General features: G+C 44.4%; 1 protein-coding gene across 3 annotated transcripts in view; it reads left to right on the top strand.

Moving 5' to 3' along the window:
* The window catches only part of NUP210 (nucleoporin 210), a 2,490,054-nt gene that overhangs the window by 1,143,667 nt on the left and 1,329,181 nt on the right, over positions 1-17,206 (top strand). The window lies entirely within an intron of this gene.

Below are 17,206 nucleotides of genomic sequence, written 5' to 3'. Positions count from 1 at the left end.
CGTCATAGCGGACAGGCTCAGCAGAGCTATTCTCATGCCTCATGAGTGGTCTCTGAATCAGGAAGTTGCAAATCTTGTTTTCTGCAAATGGGGACAGCCTTGCTGCAGTCTCTTTGCCACCCCCTTCAACACCAAATGCAGCAACTACTTCTCCCTTCTTCCGCTTCTGGGGCACCTACCCAGAGACGCTCTAGTCCACGATTGGCCCCAGGGACTTCTTTATGCCTTTCCTCCTGATACCCAAACTTATACAGAAAGCAATATCGTTGGGTTGCAAAATGATCCTCATTACTCCCTACTGGCCTCAACAGATATGGTTCCCGTTCCTGCACTGTTACCTTCTCGATCAACCCTGGACTCTGGACCCAATTCCAGACCTCCTGGTTCATCAATCAGGCGGGTTGCATCAATCCCTCAAAACTCTCCAGCTCACAGCTTGGTTGCTCCACTTCCAACCTTAGCCAGGCTTCCCAGTATTTCCCCAGCAGTCCGTGACATTATCGTCTCCTTTCACAAGTCTACAACGAAGAAAACTTATGCTAGCAAATGGAAACTTTTTTCTTTTTGGGCAAAGGCTAGGAATGTGGATCCCTTTTCAGCCCCAGTCCACAAAATCCTAGAATTCCTAGCACAACTGTTTCACTCTGGGTCCGCTTTTTCTACGATCAGGGTACAAATGGCTGCCATTTCTAACTTTCATGTTGGTTTTTCGAACTCTAACATTATGTCTCATAAGCTCTGTAAAGCTTTTTTGAGAGGGACAACTCTTCTTAGGCCTCCAGTGAGAAATCCCCCTCCTCCTTGGGACCTTAATTTAGTCCTAACCTCCTTAATTCTGCCCCCTTTTGAACCGGCAGCGTCTTGCTCTATCAAGTTTCTATCTTGGAAGACGCTCTTTCTGGTAGCTATTACTTCAGCCAGACGTGTCTCCGAACTTCAGGTGCTATGTGTTCATCCTCCGTACTTGGTTTTTCATAAGGACAGGGTTGCTCTGAGGAATAATCCTTCGTTTCTCCCTAAAGTCTGCTCAGAAAATAATTTAAACCAATCTATAGATCCTCCTGTGTTTTTCCCTAATCATACCAACAAGGCAGAGTACAAACTACACCAATTGGGCATTCATAGACAATTGCGTTTTTACCTGCGCAGAACTAAAGAAGTAAGGAAGTCGGACCAACTATTCCTTTCTTACGCCTTGGGCAAACAAGGTCTCCCAGTTTCCAAGGTAACCTTGTCCAGATGGTTGTCACACACTGTTTCTTTCATTTATCAGTTAAGGAACAAGCAGCTACCTATTAAACCGAAAGGTCATTCTACTAGGGCCTTGGCCACCTCTGTAGCCTTCCAGTCTAGGTTGCCCATGGATTACATCTGTGCAGCTGCCACGTGGGCAAACCCTCATACCTTTATTTCTCATTACAAGTTGGATATAGTCTCCAGGAGCAGAGGTGACTTTGGTTCTGTTGTTCTGAAGAGTCTGTTCCACTGAGCCACACAGGATTTTAGGTGCTAGGGACGCTGCCCCAACCAGCAAGAACGAAGGCGAGATAAACAACTTAACATAAAGAAGTTATGTACCTACCATAAAGTTCCATGTTAGTTGTCTTCATCTCGCCTTCCTTCTTGCGTCCCACCCTCTGTCCCCCTGACTTAGTGGATCGAGAGGAGTTTTTCTGTTTCACTGGCTGTGTGTTCTCTTGTTTCCTCTATTGCAGGTATAGTCAGCTGATTTTTTGACTAGTTTATTATGTTGTTATGTCTGGAGTTAGCTATTTCAAACGAGATCTGGGTATCTATCGCTAGGCATTATGGGATAAGAGGTAGCCTCAAGCCAGTAAACAGCTCTCGAGCTATTGAAGATGGCCGAGTCGGAGCCGAGGATCGGCTCTGATCCCAACCAACCAGCAAGAAGGAAGGCGAGATTAAGACAACTAACATGGAACGTTATGGTTGGTACATAACTTATTTTTCTGAAGGATACAGATTCCACTTCCACACACTACCAACCCCAAATGATTGGCCAGACCTACCCCCAAATCAATGGGTGGAGGCCCAACAGCAGGTTCTCTCTTCTCAGTATCAGGGCTATTCAACCTGTCCCAGCAGAACAAAGGGGACAAGGTTTTTATTCAAGACTTTTTCTGGTACGCAGAAAAGACAACAACTGGCATCCTTTCCTGGACCTCTCTATTCTCAACACCTTTTCTGGTGGTTCCAATATTCAAAATGCTAACTCTTCAGCAGCTTCTTCCAATGCTAGCCAAGGATACCTGGCTGGCAACCTTAGATTTAAAGGAAGCTTACCTGCACATCCCAATAAGAGGATCCTGCAGACAATACCTATGTTTCAGGGTGGGCTCCATGCACTTTCAGTTCTCTTCACTTCCCTTTGGCTTATCTACTGCACCCAGGGTGTTCACAAAGTGTCTAGCTCCAGCCATTGGATTTTGCAGGCAGAGAAATATTCAAATGTACCCATACTTGGACGATTGTCTGATTCAGGCAGAAAGCCAGGACTTGCTGTTACAATACCTGGCATTCGTAAAAACTTCTAACCTTACTGGGGTTACACCATCAACGAAAAGAAATCTCATCTAGTAGCCTGCCAGCAGATTGTATTCCTGGGAGCAAGCTTGAACACAACTTCCCAGATGGCTTACCTCACGCCAGAGAAACAAGTTTATTTGACAGCCTACTTCAAACTACTGGCTACAAAGACTGGGCTATCTGCAAGGAAAATACTGCTAGCTTTGGGGTTCATGGCCTCTTGCATTCTAATAATTCCATATGCAAGACTGCGTATGAGGAAACTCCAATGGTACCTAAAAAGCCTATGGTGTCAACATTCTCAGGACCTGGAAACAATGATTTCTATCATTCCTTGTATGAAGACAGAGTTCATTTGGTGGGCAGAGGCCTGCTACCACAACAAGGGACTCCCTTTACTCTACCCCCTGCTGCCCAAACCCTAACAACAGACTCATTAGACTATGCATGGGGGGCTGACATGTCAGGGCAGTGTATTCAGGGCAAATGGAACCCGAGACAGATGCACCTGCATATCAATCAAAAAGAAATGTTAGCTGTACAGAATGCTCTGACAGCCTTCAAAGACCGTATTCTTCCAGGACAACTACTGGTAAAGACAGACAACAGCACACTTATGTGGTACATAAGCAGGGGGGAACCCACTCGTACCCTCTCTGCAGACTAGCCATGGCTCTGTGGAACACAGCCTTGAGCTACCAAGTACACCTACAAGCACAATTCCTGCCAGGCAAACTAAATTCACTGGCAGACGACTTAAACAGGAATGTCATGGACCCACATGAATGGAAACTATAACCCAGAATATTCAACCTCTTGAGGAACAAATGGGGGACTCCAGAGGTTAGACCTCTTTGCCTCCCCTCAGAACTACCAATTGAACAAATTCTGCACAAGAACTCCCCACAGTCAAGCTTGGAATGTAGATGCCCTTTACCTGGGAAAGCCTCTCGGTTTATGCCTTTCCCCCTTTGCCTCTCCTCTCGAAGGTTCTACTAAAGATCAAACAGGACAAGCCAAGGACAATACTGATTGCACCAGACTGGCCACGCCAGCACTGGTACCACTTCCTGCACAGTATGACACTGCTACAACCATGGCACCTGCCTCAGACCCCTTCCCTGCTGTCCCAGCAAGCGGGCCAGATTCTGCACCCTCAGCTTCAAACCCTGAACCTTGCAGCTTGTCTAATTGCCTGAGCTCTCCATTACCATCCCTCAGTAAGCAAGTGCTAGATGTCATTCTGGAGGCAAGGAGGCCTAGTACTAGAAAATCCTATGCTGAAAAGTGGAGAAGATACTGTTCCTGGAGCCAGGCTCAGGGGATGGGCACACCGGTGCCCAGCTTACCTCATATTCTAGAGTACTTAACAGAAATTCTCCATAAGGGCCTATCCTTCTCATCAATTAAAATTCATGCCTCTGCCATTTCAGCACATTATAATACTGAGCCACCCCTCTTCTCTCACCCCCTTGCTAAAACAATTCCTTAGAGGGGCCAAAAAATTTAAGACCCCCCCTCGGAGAGCTCCCACTCCAGCCTGGGACCTTAACTTTGCATTGGAAAAGCTCACTCTTCCCCCCTTTGAGCCAGCTCCAACAGCAGAGTTGAAATTCCTTTTTTGGAAAACAGCCTTCCTTCTAGCCATCACTTCAGCAAGAAGAGTGTCTGAATTACAGGCCCTCATGGCAGGGGAGAACCCTTCATTATCTTCCATATGGACAGGGTTTCCCTCAGGACTAATCCTTCCTTTATGCCCAAGGTGGTGTCTAGTGTGGCCCTAAATCAGTCCATTCATTTGCCTACTTTTTTCCCTAATCCACAAAACAAAGGGGAACGAATACTGCACTCTCTGGAAGTGCACAGACAACTTAGATTCTACTTGGACAGGACTAAGCGCCTCAGAAAATCTCAACAGCTGCTAGTTGGCTTTGCTGCAGGGGCAGAGGGGAAGGCCATTTCAAAGCAAACCATTTCCAAATGGATAGCCCACTGCATTAATTTCTGCTACAAGCACCATGGAAAACCTACCCCACAGGGGATAAGATCACATTCCACTAGGGCTGCATCTACCTCTGCGGCATTTCTTAGAGGAGTCCCTACCAGGGACATCCTAGAAGCTGCTACCTGGAGCTCTATACATGCCTTCACCAAGCATTACCACATGCCTATCTTTTCTAAATACAGAGCTGGATTTGCCACTGCAGTCTTGCAGGGCTTAATATCTGGCCCTAATGCTCTTTAATTTCCTGCTCCCTTCCTTAGCTTTGGGATTCAACACGAAGAACATAGTACAGTTGTGTACACTTACCATAAATGTAGATGTTCAAATGTATTCACTGTTGCCGTCCTGGTTACCCTCCCTCCAGCTCCCTGACTTCTCTTGGCTCTACCTTTCCTTCTTGTTGGTATAGTTATTTTTTCTTGTGTATTTGCTTTTTGATGGGGGTGTACCATACCATATAATTGCTTCCTATTGTGGGGGCACCTGACATCTGGGGCAAGAAAAATTGATGTAATGGCGTTGGCTGCATGTTTTATACCCCTGATGACCTGAAGTCAGGGAAGAAGCGACAGCATCCGATGCAGAAATCCGAAGACTCTGGTATTCAGGCCGGCTGAGGCAAATGTAGATGTTCAAGGGTATTCACTGTTGCAGTCCTGTTTTCCCTCTCTTTCCCCCTTATATCCTCTTTTCTTAGGGAGACATAAGCTTCTTATGGTGGCTTTTTGCCACCTGGTCACCCTTATATTTTCCTGGGGCTCCTGACTGGTTAGGGCAAGAAAAACTGATGTAATGGCGTTGGCTGCCTTGCTTTATAGCATTGACGACATGATGTAAGTCTACAAGTGACAGCAGCCGACGAAGAACAACATTGACTCTGGTATTCGGGCCAGCCGAGAGCTATCACAGCAGGGATAACCCACAGGTGATGACTGCAACAGTGAATACAGTGAATACACTTGAACATCTACATTTATGTTAAGTGTACACAACTGTAGTTTCGTCATGTTCTTTTATCTTCTGGTAAGCCTTCTACACGAAAACTTTACATAAGTAAATGAAAAAGGTTCATTTGCAGGCACAACAAAAGCATATTGACCCCTTCTTAGCTCCGATACATAGTATACTCGAATTTTTGGCAACAGCTTTTAATGAGGGGGATTCTCCTCGATGATTAAAGTTCAATTAGCAGCAATGTCTTAACTTACATATTGGATTTGAAAATTGTTTTGTGGCCTTTTCTCAACTTTGTAAAGCATTTTAGAGAGGTACACTCCTACTGAGACCCCTGTATAAAGATCCTACTCCGCCACGGAATTTGAACTTGGTACTGTAGTTCTTAATTCCTTCTGCCTTCGAACCAGCAGCTAAATGCAGTCTTAAGTTCCTGACCTGGAAGACTATTTTTTAGTGGCCATTACCTCTGCTAGAAGAATTTCAGAACTTCAAGCATTGTCATCTAAACCTCCCTACTTGACCTTTCAGAAGGATAGAGTCACATTATGTACCAGTGCATCTTTCCTTCCTAAGGTGGTGTCAGAATCTACTGTCAATCAGTCCATTAATTTGCCAGTATTGTTTTCTAAATTTGCTAACAAAGGTGAATATATGTTGCATTTATTGGATGTTTTTAGATACTTGCATTTTTACTTACATAGGACAAAAAATTATTTGTGTCCTTTGCAGATGTGAAATTGGACAACCCAGTTGCAAAGGTAACTTTAGTCCGATGTCTGACAGATTGCATTTCCTTTATCTATAACATGCTTGGTCTGAACTTGAAAAAAACTCTTAAGAGCCCACTCAACTACGTCCACGGCCACTTCTTCAATGTTTGTATCTAGAGCTTCCATTGATGATATATGTGCAGCTGGAGCTTGGACAAACCCTCACTCATTACAAATTGGATCTGGTCTTGAGGGGAAGAGCAGCCTTTGGCTTAGCTGTGCTCAGGAATGTCCTTCCTTAGAGTCCACCCGGGATTTTAGGTAGCTGGGGGACTCTGTCCCAACAGTTGAGGATAGAATGAAAATTGACACATCAGATAAAGAGTTATGTAATTACCATAACATTCCATCTGTGTTGTCCATTTCCATTCTTCCTCAACTTCCCATCTGGAAGAACAGTGTATTACAAGGACACCACTGTCCTTAATGTTGAGCTCCAGATATAGTTCTTATTTAGATATATCCATATAACTGGCATGTCGTACTTTAGGTAAATCAGCAAATAAGATCTGGTGGATGTTGCATTGTGGGTAAGGTAGAGGTTCGAGAGCTTTTTGGTTACCACGAGCCTTGGTAACAGCCAAGGTGAACCGAGGATCGGATCCGAACACAATAGCTGAGGAGGAATTAAAATGGGCAACACAGATGGAACATTATGGTAAGTATATAACTTTTTTCCACTCCTCCTTAAATGCCTGAAGGATTGGGTTTTGACTCCTAGGATGGCATACTATCCCAATGAGTTGTTCTCTATTCTAAGGGAAGCAAGAAAGCCGAATACTAGGAAATCATACCTGGCAAAATGTAAAAGATTTTTCACCTGGTGTCTCAGTAATGACATTGACCCTGCTTAAGCAGACGTCAGCTCCGTCTTGCAGTACCTGCTAAGCCACTTTACACTAGGCCTTTCCTATTCTAGCATTAAGGTACATGCATCTGTACATTCAGCTTTTCTACACAGTGCTCCAGCTATCTTCTCACGCCCCCATATGATACTTTTTCTAAAGGGGATGATTCACTTGAGACCAAGAAGTAATCCCATTCCACCTTGATAGCTGAATTAAGGCTTAGAAAAATGAACTTTACCTCCCTTTGAACCTGCTACCACTTCCCCTATACAGATGCTCACCTGGAAGACCACCTTCCTCAAAGCTGTTGCTTCAGCTATGAGAGTTTCTGAGCTACTAGCTCTCGTGTGTAAAGAATTTTCACTGTAAGCCCTTATGTGTAAATAATCTTTCACTGTCTTATACAGGGATAGGGTCACCCTCAGAACCAAGCCAACCTTTATACCTAAAGTGGTATCAGTACTTAATTTAAATCAGGCTATCCAATTGCCAATCTTCTATCCAAATCCACAGAACAGGGCAGAGGAAGTCCTTCATTTCCTGGATGAGCACAAGCAGATTAGGTACCATCTAGACAGAACATAAAATAGGGCAGAGCAATTGATTTTGGCTTTTGCAGAGGGTAAACAGGACAAACCTGTCTCCAGATAAACCATCTGCAAATGAAGAGCTAACTGCATTAAGTTCTGTTACACCATGGAAAGTTTTTTTCTGGATAAATAAAACCCACTCCGCCTGGCATGGGGTGACTACCATGGCTTTCCTCAAATGAGTCCCTACCAAGGCCATCCTAGAGACTGCCATATGAAACTCAGTGCACACCTTAACAAAACACTATAACTTAGGCAATGTCTTCAGGGCTAGAGCGGGTTTTGCTTCTGCCATCCAGCAAAATCTTGTTTCCTAAGTTCATACAGATGACCCACCACCCAAATTTCAGCTTTGGGAGTCCTCCTGAGAATCAGTACTGCAACATTGACTAAAAAGAACCTAGTAGAGTTGTGTCACAACTTACCATAATTGTATATGTTGGAATAGATCAGTTTTGCAGTACACCCTCCCACCCTTCATTCCCTGTATCTGCTAACCAGGTTTTTCTACAGAGTACTTTTATCTCCATCGTTCCTTCTCTACCTGCTATATTTTTTCCTCCTCCTCACTTAAATCTATACAACAAGGAGATCATGCTGTCCTCTGGCATCAGACTACTCCTCCACTGCTTAGAAAAACCTGAAGATGGTTCCAGCAGACACCCCTCTTATACCCTAATGTTCAGACGTTGGTCTTTGGACATCTGTCATCTAGGGATGATGCAAATACTCTGGAAATCTGTCCATCACAGACTTCTGCATGGCAAGAAGACCAAATAATCAGTAATGCAACATCGATCTACATGAACATACACAATTATGGTAAGTTGTAATGCAATTGTACTTTCTTGGGAGCATGCCTAGACAGTGTGACTCAAAGCTCCCCCTTCCCGAGGAGAAAGTGACCTTTCTGAGCCAGTACTTCAGCTGTCTAGAGCAGTTCTACCCCATGACAGCAATGGAGTTTCTAAAATCTTCAGAGTATATGACTTTTTTTCCCCCTGTAGTGCCTCTAGCCACACCACATTGTAGGTGACTCTTCTGTCCCCTTCTCCCCATATCAATAAAGATGTCTTATTGTGGACGCAATAAATGAACCCAGACTTTAAAGTCCCATTGAAATTAGGACTAGACACCTAGATACTAACCAAGAACACCTCAGACATAGCCTGCAGAGCTTAGTCAGGGTATATGAGAGTCCAGAGGAGTTGAGACCAGTTACAAATGAAAATGTTATCAGTGTGAATGCAGTGAAGGTAGTGATTGTGACAGTCAGGGTCCTGAAACAAATTTGGCAACCTATAATTTTGTACTGTCTCTCAGGCATGCAAGTGATGTGGTACATCAGCAAGAAAGGTCTTTCTCTGTGTATAGGCTATCTGGCAAAGTTGGAGGCATGACCATCAGTGGCATCCTGTATCCGTTTTCAGGTCAGCATGCTATCAGAACTTTAGTAGATCCTCCCAAGTGGGTATCAGACTGGGATAGTTTTCTTGATCTGTTACTACTTTCGAAAGCAAACAATTGCAGAAAGTTTGCACAAGGACACCTTTTCCAAGAATCTGGGCAAAAGATGCCTTCTCCATCACCTGGATAAGGCCTAGTGATGTATGCCTTTCATTCAGTTACAGTTCTTTTCAAGTTATTGCAAAAGGTAGTGGACGACAAGCCAAACAATGCTACTGATGGCTCCCTTTTAGCCATCAGCACTGGATGCTCTTTGAAGTCAGTGTTGCGGTACTAATTCTTGGGACTTCTGCTGTGCAGAAGCCGATGACGTGCCTGATCTCCAGAGTCTTAGCACCATCCCAAGTTGACAGACATTTTATGACTGATGTCTGGATGTCAGGGTACAAGAAAGGAGTCCATTGATGCCATCTTCAGTTCTTTCTAGCTGTTCAATCTGATGCACTTCACGTATGTTTTGTACACTTGCAGTCCATTAGTTATCTCATTTTTCCAGAATTCCTCTGCTTCCAGACAGATAAGCACTCCTTTGGGGACATTTCTTCTGTAATTAATGTTCAAAAAAGTGTTTGTCCTGTGGGAAGCAAAACCTGCATAAATATTTTCACACATTTTGCTTAGTTTGTTTTGTTTGGGGCCAGAGCACAATGTCTCTACCTGCTCTGATTGTGATGAATTCTGTACAAAAGCCCTTTTAAATGTAGGTCTGATTTACTCACTGCACGTATGGAATCATCATCGCTGGCTTCTCTGGTAGCATTGCAACCCCATCTTCTGCAGGTTCTCCTACCACTCTGGCAACTGTTGGTGTGATCTTAGAAGAAAAATAAAAAAAGGCGAATGGATAAAAAACCCAGGGATCTGGAGTCTACAGAAAAAAAATAATTGTGTCTACCTCAAAGCTGACAGTGGACCTTGGTGAACTGTCTTTCCAGCTCCCAAGACCACTTGTCCAGAACCCTGTGGTGCACCCCCTTGGGAGGCCACCACCATCCCTGGCCTTCCCACTACTGCCACCACCGCTCAAGTGTCAGTTGGATCTGACACTGCTATAGAGGCATCAGCTTCTGAAGTCTGGGAAGTGGTTTCACAAGGAGTCCTCACACCTCTGCTGACTTCAGGTATTTCTTCTGAAGTTGGACACTGTCGACCACATCCCTCAGCCACATCTGTTCAATGACCTTTAAAATCAAAACATACCAATGGCATGGCCTCGCCACCACCCTCGGCCCCTGAGCCACAGGCCTAAGTCAAGGACCTGGTTAGGATAGCACAGGAATTCATGGCCTTCCTTAAAGCCAGAGAATCTTTGCAAACTTATGAAGTCTCCCCGGCTCTGACCAAAAGGTCTAGGGATATAGCCTTCCAAGAAGAGGAAGACTCCTCAGATGAGGAAGAAGTCTTCTACTCAGGTGACTTGCAATCCCAAACTGACTCTGAGTTGGACTCTGATGTCACACACACTCATTTGCCTTCCCAACCAAAGACCTTTCCTTCAGGGACACATTACATAAAATGAAAGAAGCCTCTAAATGGGGAAGTAAGCAGTTCTCCCAAGCTCACTTGCACTTCAGGGAACTACTAAGCTTACCCTCCCCTCGACTTATTCCCCTGATGCACATAATGCTTGATGATGTGTTTGAGGACATAGCGCTTCACCCTGATTCTTTACCGCCCATTCCTAGGAAACCAGATAGTTTGTACTAGGTACTTGATTCGCATAAACATCTCTACAACAATTTTAAACCTGATCCCTCCATAGTATCCACTGAAGCTACCAAATGGCCATCTAGGCACCCATTACTTAATGACAAGGAGAGCAGACCCCTGGGCACGTTTGGCAAGAAATCTTATACTTCTGCTACCCTAGCTGTGTCAGCATTAAATTGCCAGTTTCATATGATAAAATATTTGGAATAACTTCAAGCCAGAATGTTAACAAAACTTTTATTTCATATCGGACAGAACCTCATACAAGGAGATGCAGGACATTGCTAAAGAAGCCTTGTAGGTAGCCACGCACTCATTGAAATGTGGGTATGATGCCTTAGATGCTTCTTGCAGGGCAGCTGCCACAGGATCTAAGAACCATTGTCAAACCAGGTTAAAGCAGAATTATTGGATGCACCACTGGACAGAGTTCCTGTTTGGACCCCAAGCTGAACATAAGTTGCCACCTCTTGCAATGCTGAAAACCGGACAGATACCATGCCCCTTGCACTACATATGTGACTCTGCCCAGGCCCAACCCATCTCCACCCACATCCACGCCCATTTTATGATGAAAGGGCATACGTCATTAGGGCAGAATGTCCCTTTTAATCCATTTTTATGTACCTAATCTAGGTTGCGTTACTCTCTTTTTTTTTTAATGTTGTACAGTATCTCGGACTCCACTGCGTAACTGTAGTGATGCTTTTTTTTTTGTGAAAAAAAAGAGCTTTCTTTTTAACAAACTCTGGCATTCTGTCCACACCTCTAAACAGAATACCAGAGTTTGTGCAGTTCTTTCTGAACTACTGGAGAGTCATTCTGATTTCTGGATAGTCCAGAAAAATGCTGGATAGGTGGCAAGCCTAGCTGAGCAGGTGTTTGAGAAATTAGACAAAAAAGGCAAACAGATTAAAACTGTTAAAGAATTCCACTTATCCCCAAACCTGAGGTACAGTAGAAACTACTCCTCTAAGCATAGGCCCTTCCCACCTAGATAAGATAAAAGGAGGCCTCCCAGTAGAAAAAGACCAAGGCAATCAAGAAGATGGCAACCAGATCAGGCTCCGAGAATGTGTGCTGCCAAGAGCACACCCAATGCAGAGAACAGATGTGACTATTGTCCCTTAACCCTCTCTCCCTACTGGACCCCTAGTGCAGCCTTACCAGACATATCTGGATGCTGACCCAGGACTTAAGGATCACTTTGATTGCTTCATACATACCAGGCCACAACAATATTCTTAAACGTAAAAACAACAGGCAGGAATCCACACAATCTTTAATTGATTTCTAGCACTTCAGCAAATGCCTTCAAGGAGTATAAAACGTTATAAACTCATCTCAATTTAAATACACTGACCAATCAATTTACCAAGGAGCACTCAAATTAACTAATAACCATTAAACACATTCTAAATTAAAAACAATATTCTGTCAGATCACCTGAGCAGGGACTTAATAGACCCTAACAAATGGATGTTGAAAAGGAGAAGTGTTCCTCGATCTCACTGTGCTGTGGGGAATCCCATCTATAGACCTGTTTGCCGTACCACAGAACAAACATCTTCTGATGTTCTGCTGCAGAACCCCAGAGGAGAGGGAGCCTGAAAGACGGATGCTTTCTCCTTCCAATGGAGCCAGAAATTCTTCTACATCTTTCCCCCATTACGCTTTATTCTGAGAGTACTCACCAAGACCAGGTCTGACAGACCCAGTAAGATTCTGGTATCCTCCTGCCCAGACAACATTGGTGTTCTCTACTTCTCACCCTCGGTGAAGACAGGTTTTGCATGTTCCCAAAGGACACAGACCTTCTCAGACGTACCAGGGGATTGGTTTTCCACTTCAACTTGACATCTCTGTCTATCTGCATAGAGGCTTGGGCCATGACACCCACCTCAGTGCCTTATCTTAAGGAGGTGTTTCCTATTCTTAAGGAGGTAAGAAATCCGAACACCAGGAAGTCAAACATAGCAAAATTGAAAAGATTCTGCAAGGCCAACAGACTATTCCAGCTCAAGCAGACATTCATTCAGTATTGTTTTACCTGTCTCACCTGTCTGAACAGGGATGTTCGTGTTTCACTGTTGCAGTCATTACATTTGGGTTATCTACTTGCATTAGCCCTCAGTCGGCCTGATTAACAAAGTCTTGGGTCCTGCGTTGGTTGCTGTCCCTTCTTCCATGACATCAGGTTGTCAGGGGTATAAAACATGCAGCCGATGCCATTACACCAGTCTTTCTTGCCGTGCGGTGCCCGAAGCAGAAGCAGTTCACAAGTGCCGGTCGGCCGACTCCTGAAATTTTCATTTTCATGTTTCAGAACCGAAGTCTTCAACTAAAGCTAAGTACCCCGTTGGGGAAACTTTTTCTTGCTCCATACCGATGTCAGTAAAAGTTAATAATTGCATTACTTGTGGAAAGCAAATACCTCATAAAGATTTTCATTCGTATGGCATTCCTTGCCTAGGCCCTGACAACGATGTACCTTGCTGTCGGTTCTGTGCTTTATTTAATCAGCGCACTATTCGTCATTGGTATATTTTTGCCTCTAAATATTTCTGTTCTCAGTTTAATTATCCAGAAATGTCGTTGGTTAGCCATCCAACTACCGGGATTCTGAAAAAACGCAAAGATAGACAGAGACAGGCCGCAGAGGTCCAAAACTGCCAACGAAGCTTTTCCTAAGTCAGTCGCCAGTGCTCAGTGAGGCACTTTTGCAGCCTCTGATACCTGCTACTTCTGATTTGCAGGCCTCTACTGAGACCCATTCTGAGTCTGGTATGTCGCGAGATGCTTCAACTATGGTACCCGCGGATGTCTCTACCTTGGATGGGTCCGGAGCCGCTGTGCAGGCACCGGCTTCTGAGGGTTTATTCAGGCCTACGGACTTGCATATTAAACAGACGCCTTCTTCTTCACTTAGGCCTAAATCTCAAACCATGCCTAAAAAACGACGCCCAGGCCACATGCTCAGGCCTCTATGCCTAAAAAACAAATGATAAGAATGGCTGAAGATCTAATAACTCTAATCAGGGGTAGCCAACCCCCCCTTCTAAGAGGCCTAGGACTGAAGTTGGTTATGAATCTTCTGACCAGGATTCTGTTTTTTATGATTCGTCTGATGATCTGGATTTGCCGTTATCTACTTACGAGGATTCTGATGCAGAGGACTCTATTCCCTCTGCTTCCCCTTCAGAGGATTTTTCTTTTGGTGAAACCTTACATACTCTAAGGGAGCATTTCCACTGGGAAAGCCAGGAATTTTCTGATTCAAAAAAGAGGCTTAGGGATTTCCTTCTCCTACCTCAGCATAGGACTTTAGCTATTCCTTCTGTATTAGACATTGTTGATGCTTTTTTGGAATCTAGTTTGGCCCCTGATTCCCTGCCTCCTGCTTCCAGAAAACCTGACAAATATTACAGGGTTCCCTGAGTCACACAAGTTCCTTTTCAAAAATCCTACTGCGGATCCAGAGACTATTTCACAGGAGCCCAAGGGCATTAAGGCTTCTACTGCTAAAAATCCTACCCCTTCTGATAAGAGACTCCAGGGCACTGGATAGATGGGGTAAGAAGTTTTCCACTTCTGCAACCTTAGCCATTAGGGCTTTAAACTGCCAGTTTCATATGTTAAAGTATCAGCAACATGTTATTGGATTGCTTAAACAGAAAATTATGTTGATTCCTGACTGTGTGGAAAATAAAGAATTACAGGATTTAATGCATTCTGCTGAACAGGTTGGAAAACATACTTTGCAATGTGGTTTTGATTCATTAGAGGCCTCTTGCAGGGCTGCTGTTACTGGGTCTGTGCTCAGAAGGCATGCTTGGCTTAAGGAGCAATCTTTGCGTGATCGCGATTGTTGGATGCACCCTTAAATCAGGACCGCCTGTTTGGCAACAAGGCTGAGGAAGTTCTTAAAAAGATGGAAGATAAAGCTAAATCTATGCAAACTGTTAAAGATTTCTTACAAGTTCAGCCTCCTAGATTTAGTAGGCACTGGCCCTCTAAGAACTGGTCCTTTCCAGCCCCTTCCAGGTCTTCTCAAGCCAAACCCAGCCACAGCAGAAATCCCAGGTTTCAGTCCCAGGGGACACACAAGACTAAGTAGTGGGAGGTTTCCACACCGAAACCAGGGAGTAGTAAGACTCTCCCCTATGGAAAACTGTCTCAATGACTTGCTTTTAAAATTTCCAAGCACTTCCAACTGAATGCTCCTTTAGGGAGAAAGATTGGTCTGCAGGCCAAAAACTGGGAACTCGTTACCCAGGACAAATGGGTTTTAAATATAGTGTTCCAAGGATACAGATTTCACTTCCACACCTTACCAACACCAAGCGGGTGGCCAGATCTACCCCACAATCAGTGGGCAGAGGCCCAAAATCAAGTCCTCTCTCTTTTAAGCATGGGGGCTATTCAATTGGTACCAGAAGAGGAAAAGGGACAAGGTTTCTATTCAAGACTTTTTCTGGTACCCAGAAAAGGCAATACATGGCATCATATCCTGGACCTTTCTACTCTAAATACCTTTCTGGTGATTCCAAAATTCAAGATGCTGATTCTTCACCAGCTGCTTCCTATGCTAGGCAAAGATGCATGGCTGGCAACACTAGACTTTAAAGAAGCATACCTGCACATCCCTATCAGGGAGTCTTGCAGAAGATACCTACGCTTCAAAGCAGGCTACATGCATTACCAGTCCTCTGCACTGCCCTTTGGCTTATCTACTGCACCCAGGGTATTCACAAAGTGCCTAGCTCCAGTCATTGCATTTTGCAGGTAAAGAAATATTCAAATATACCCATACCTGGACGATTGTCTAATTCAGGCAGAAAGCCAGGACATACTTTTGAATCATCTGGCCTTTGCACAAAGCATACTGACTTGTCTGGGGTACACCATAAACGAAAATAAATCACACCTGGTACCCTGTCAACAAATTATATTCCTGGGAGCAAGCTTGAATACAACTTCCCAGATGGCTTTCCTCACGCCAGAGAAACGGATTCTTTTGACAACCTACTTCAAACAAGTGGCCACAAAAGCCCAGTTATCTGCAAGGCAAATACTGCAAGCCTTGGGGTTCATGGCATCCTGCATTCTTCTAATTCCATATGCAAGACTGCATATGAGGAAACTGCAATGGTATCTCAAAAGCATATGGTGTCAAAATTCACAGGATCTAGAAGCAATGATTCCTATCATACCTTGTCTATGCCTAGAGTTTGTTTGGTGGGCAGAGAGCTGCCACCAAAACAAGGGACTACCATTCACACTACCCCCTGCCACCCAAACCTTGACAACAGATGCATCAGACTATGCATGGGGGGCTCACCTGGCAGGGAAGTGCATTCAGGGCAAATATAACCCAAGTCAAATGCACCTACACATAAATCAAAAGGAAATGTTGGCTGTACAGAATGCTCTGACAGCCTTCAAGGACAACTAATGGTAAAGATGGACAACACCGCGGTCATGTGGTACACAAACAAGCAGGGGGGGGGGTATCCATTCTTACCTCTTCTGCAGACTAGCCATGGCATTGTGGAACAAAGCCTTGAGCTACCAAGTGAATCTACAAGTTCAATTCCTGCCAGGAAAACTAAATACACTGGCAGATGGACTAAACAGAAACCTTATGGACCCACACGAGTGGAAACTGGAACCAAGGATTTTCAACATGTTGACAAGCAAATGGGGGAGCCCAGATATAGACCTGTTTGACTCCCCCCAGAACCATCAATTGGACAAATTTTGCACAAGGATTCCCCACAAACTAGCTTGGAAAGTGGCTGCTCTATCCTTCAGCTGGAAAAAGTTTATGCCTTTCCTCCTCTGCCTCTGCTCTCCAAAGTACTACTAAAGATAAAACAGGACAAGCCAAGGATGATCTTATTTGCAGCAGACTGGCCACGTCAACACTGGTACCCCTTCCTGCGCAGTGCGTCACGCTTGGACCCATGGCACCTGCCTCAGACTTCTTCCCTGTTGTCTCAGCAGGGGAACCAGATTCTGCACCCCCAGCTGCAAACCCTGAACCTAGCGGCCTGGCTAATTACCTAATCTCTCCTTTACCACCCCTCAGCAAATCAGTGATGGATTTCATTTTAGAGGCTAGGAGGCCTAGTACTAGAAAATCTTATGCTGCAAAATGGAAAAGATTTTGTACCTGGAACCAATCTCAAGGGATGAGTGCCCAATTTACCTCAGATTCTACAGTATATGACTGAGATGATTCATAAGGGCTTGTCCTTTTCCTCCATCAAAATCCATGCCTCATCCATTTCAGCTCATTATAACACAGAG

The sequence above is a fragment of the Protopterus annectens genome, chromosome 7.part0 (assembly GCF_019279795.1).
Source record: "Protopterus annectens isolate FY-2018-M chromosome 7.part0, PAN1.0, whole genome shotgun sequence".
Taxonomy (NCBI): domain Eukaryota; kingdom Metazoa; phylum Chordata; order Ceratodontiformes; family Protopteridae; genus Protopterus; species Protopterus annectens.
This window is presented reverse-complemented; position numbering and strand designations above follow the sequence as displayed.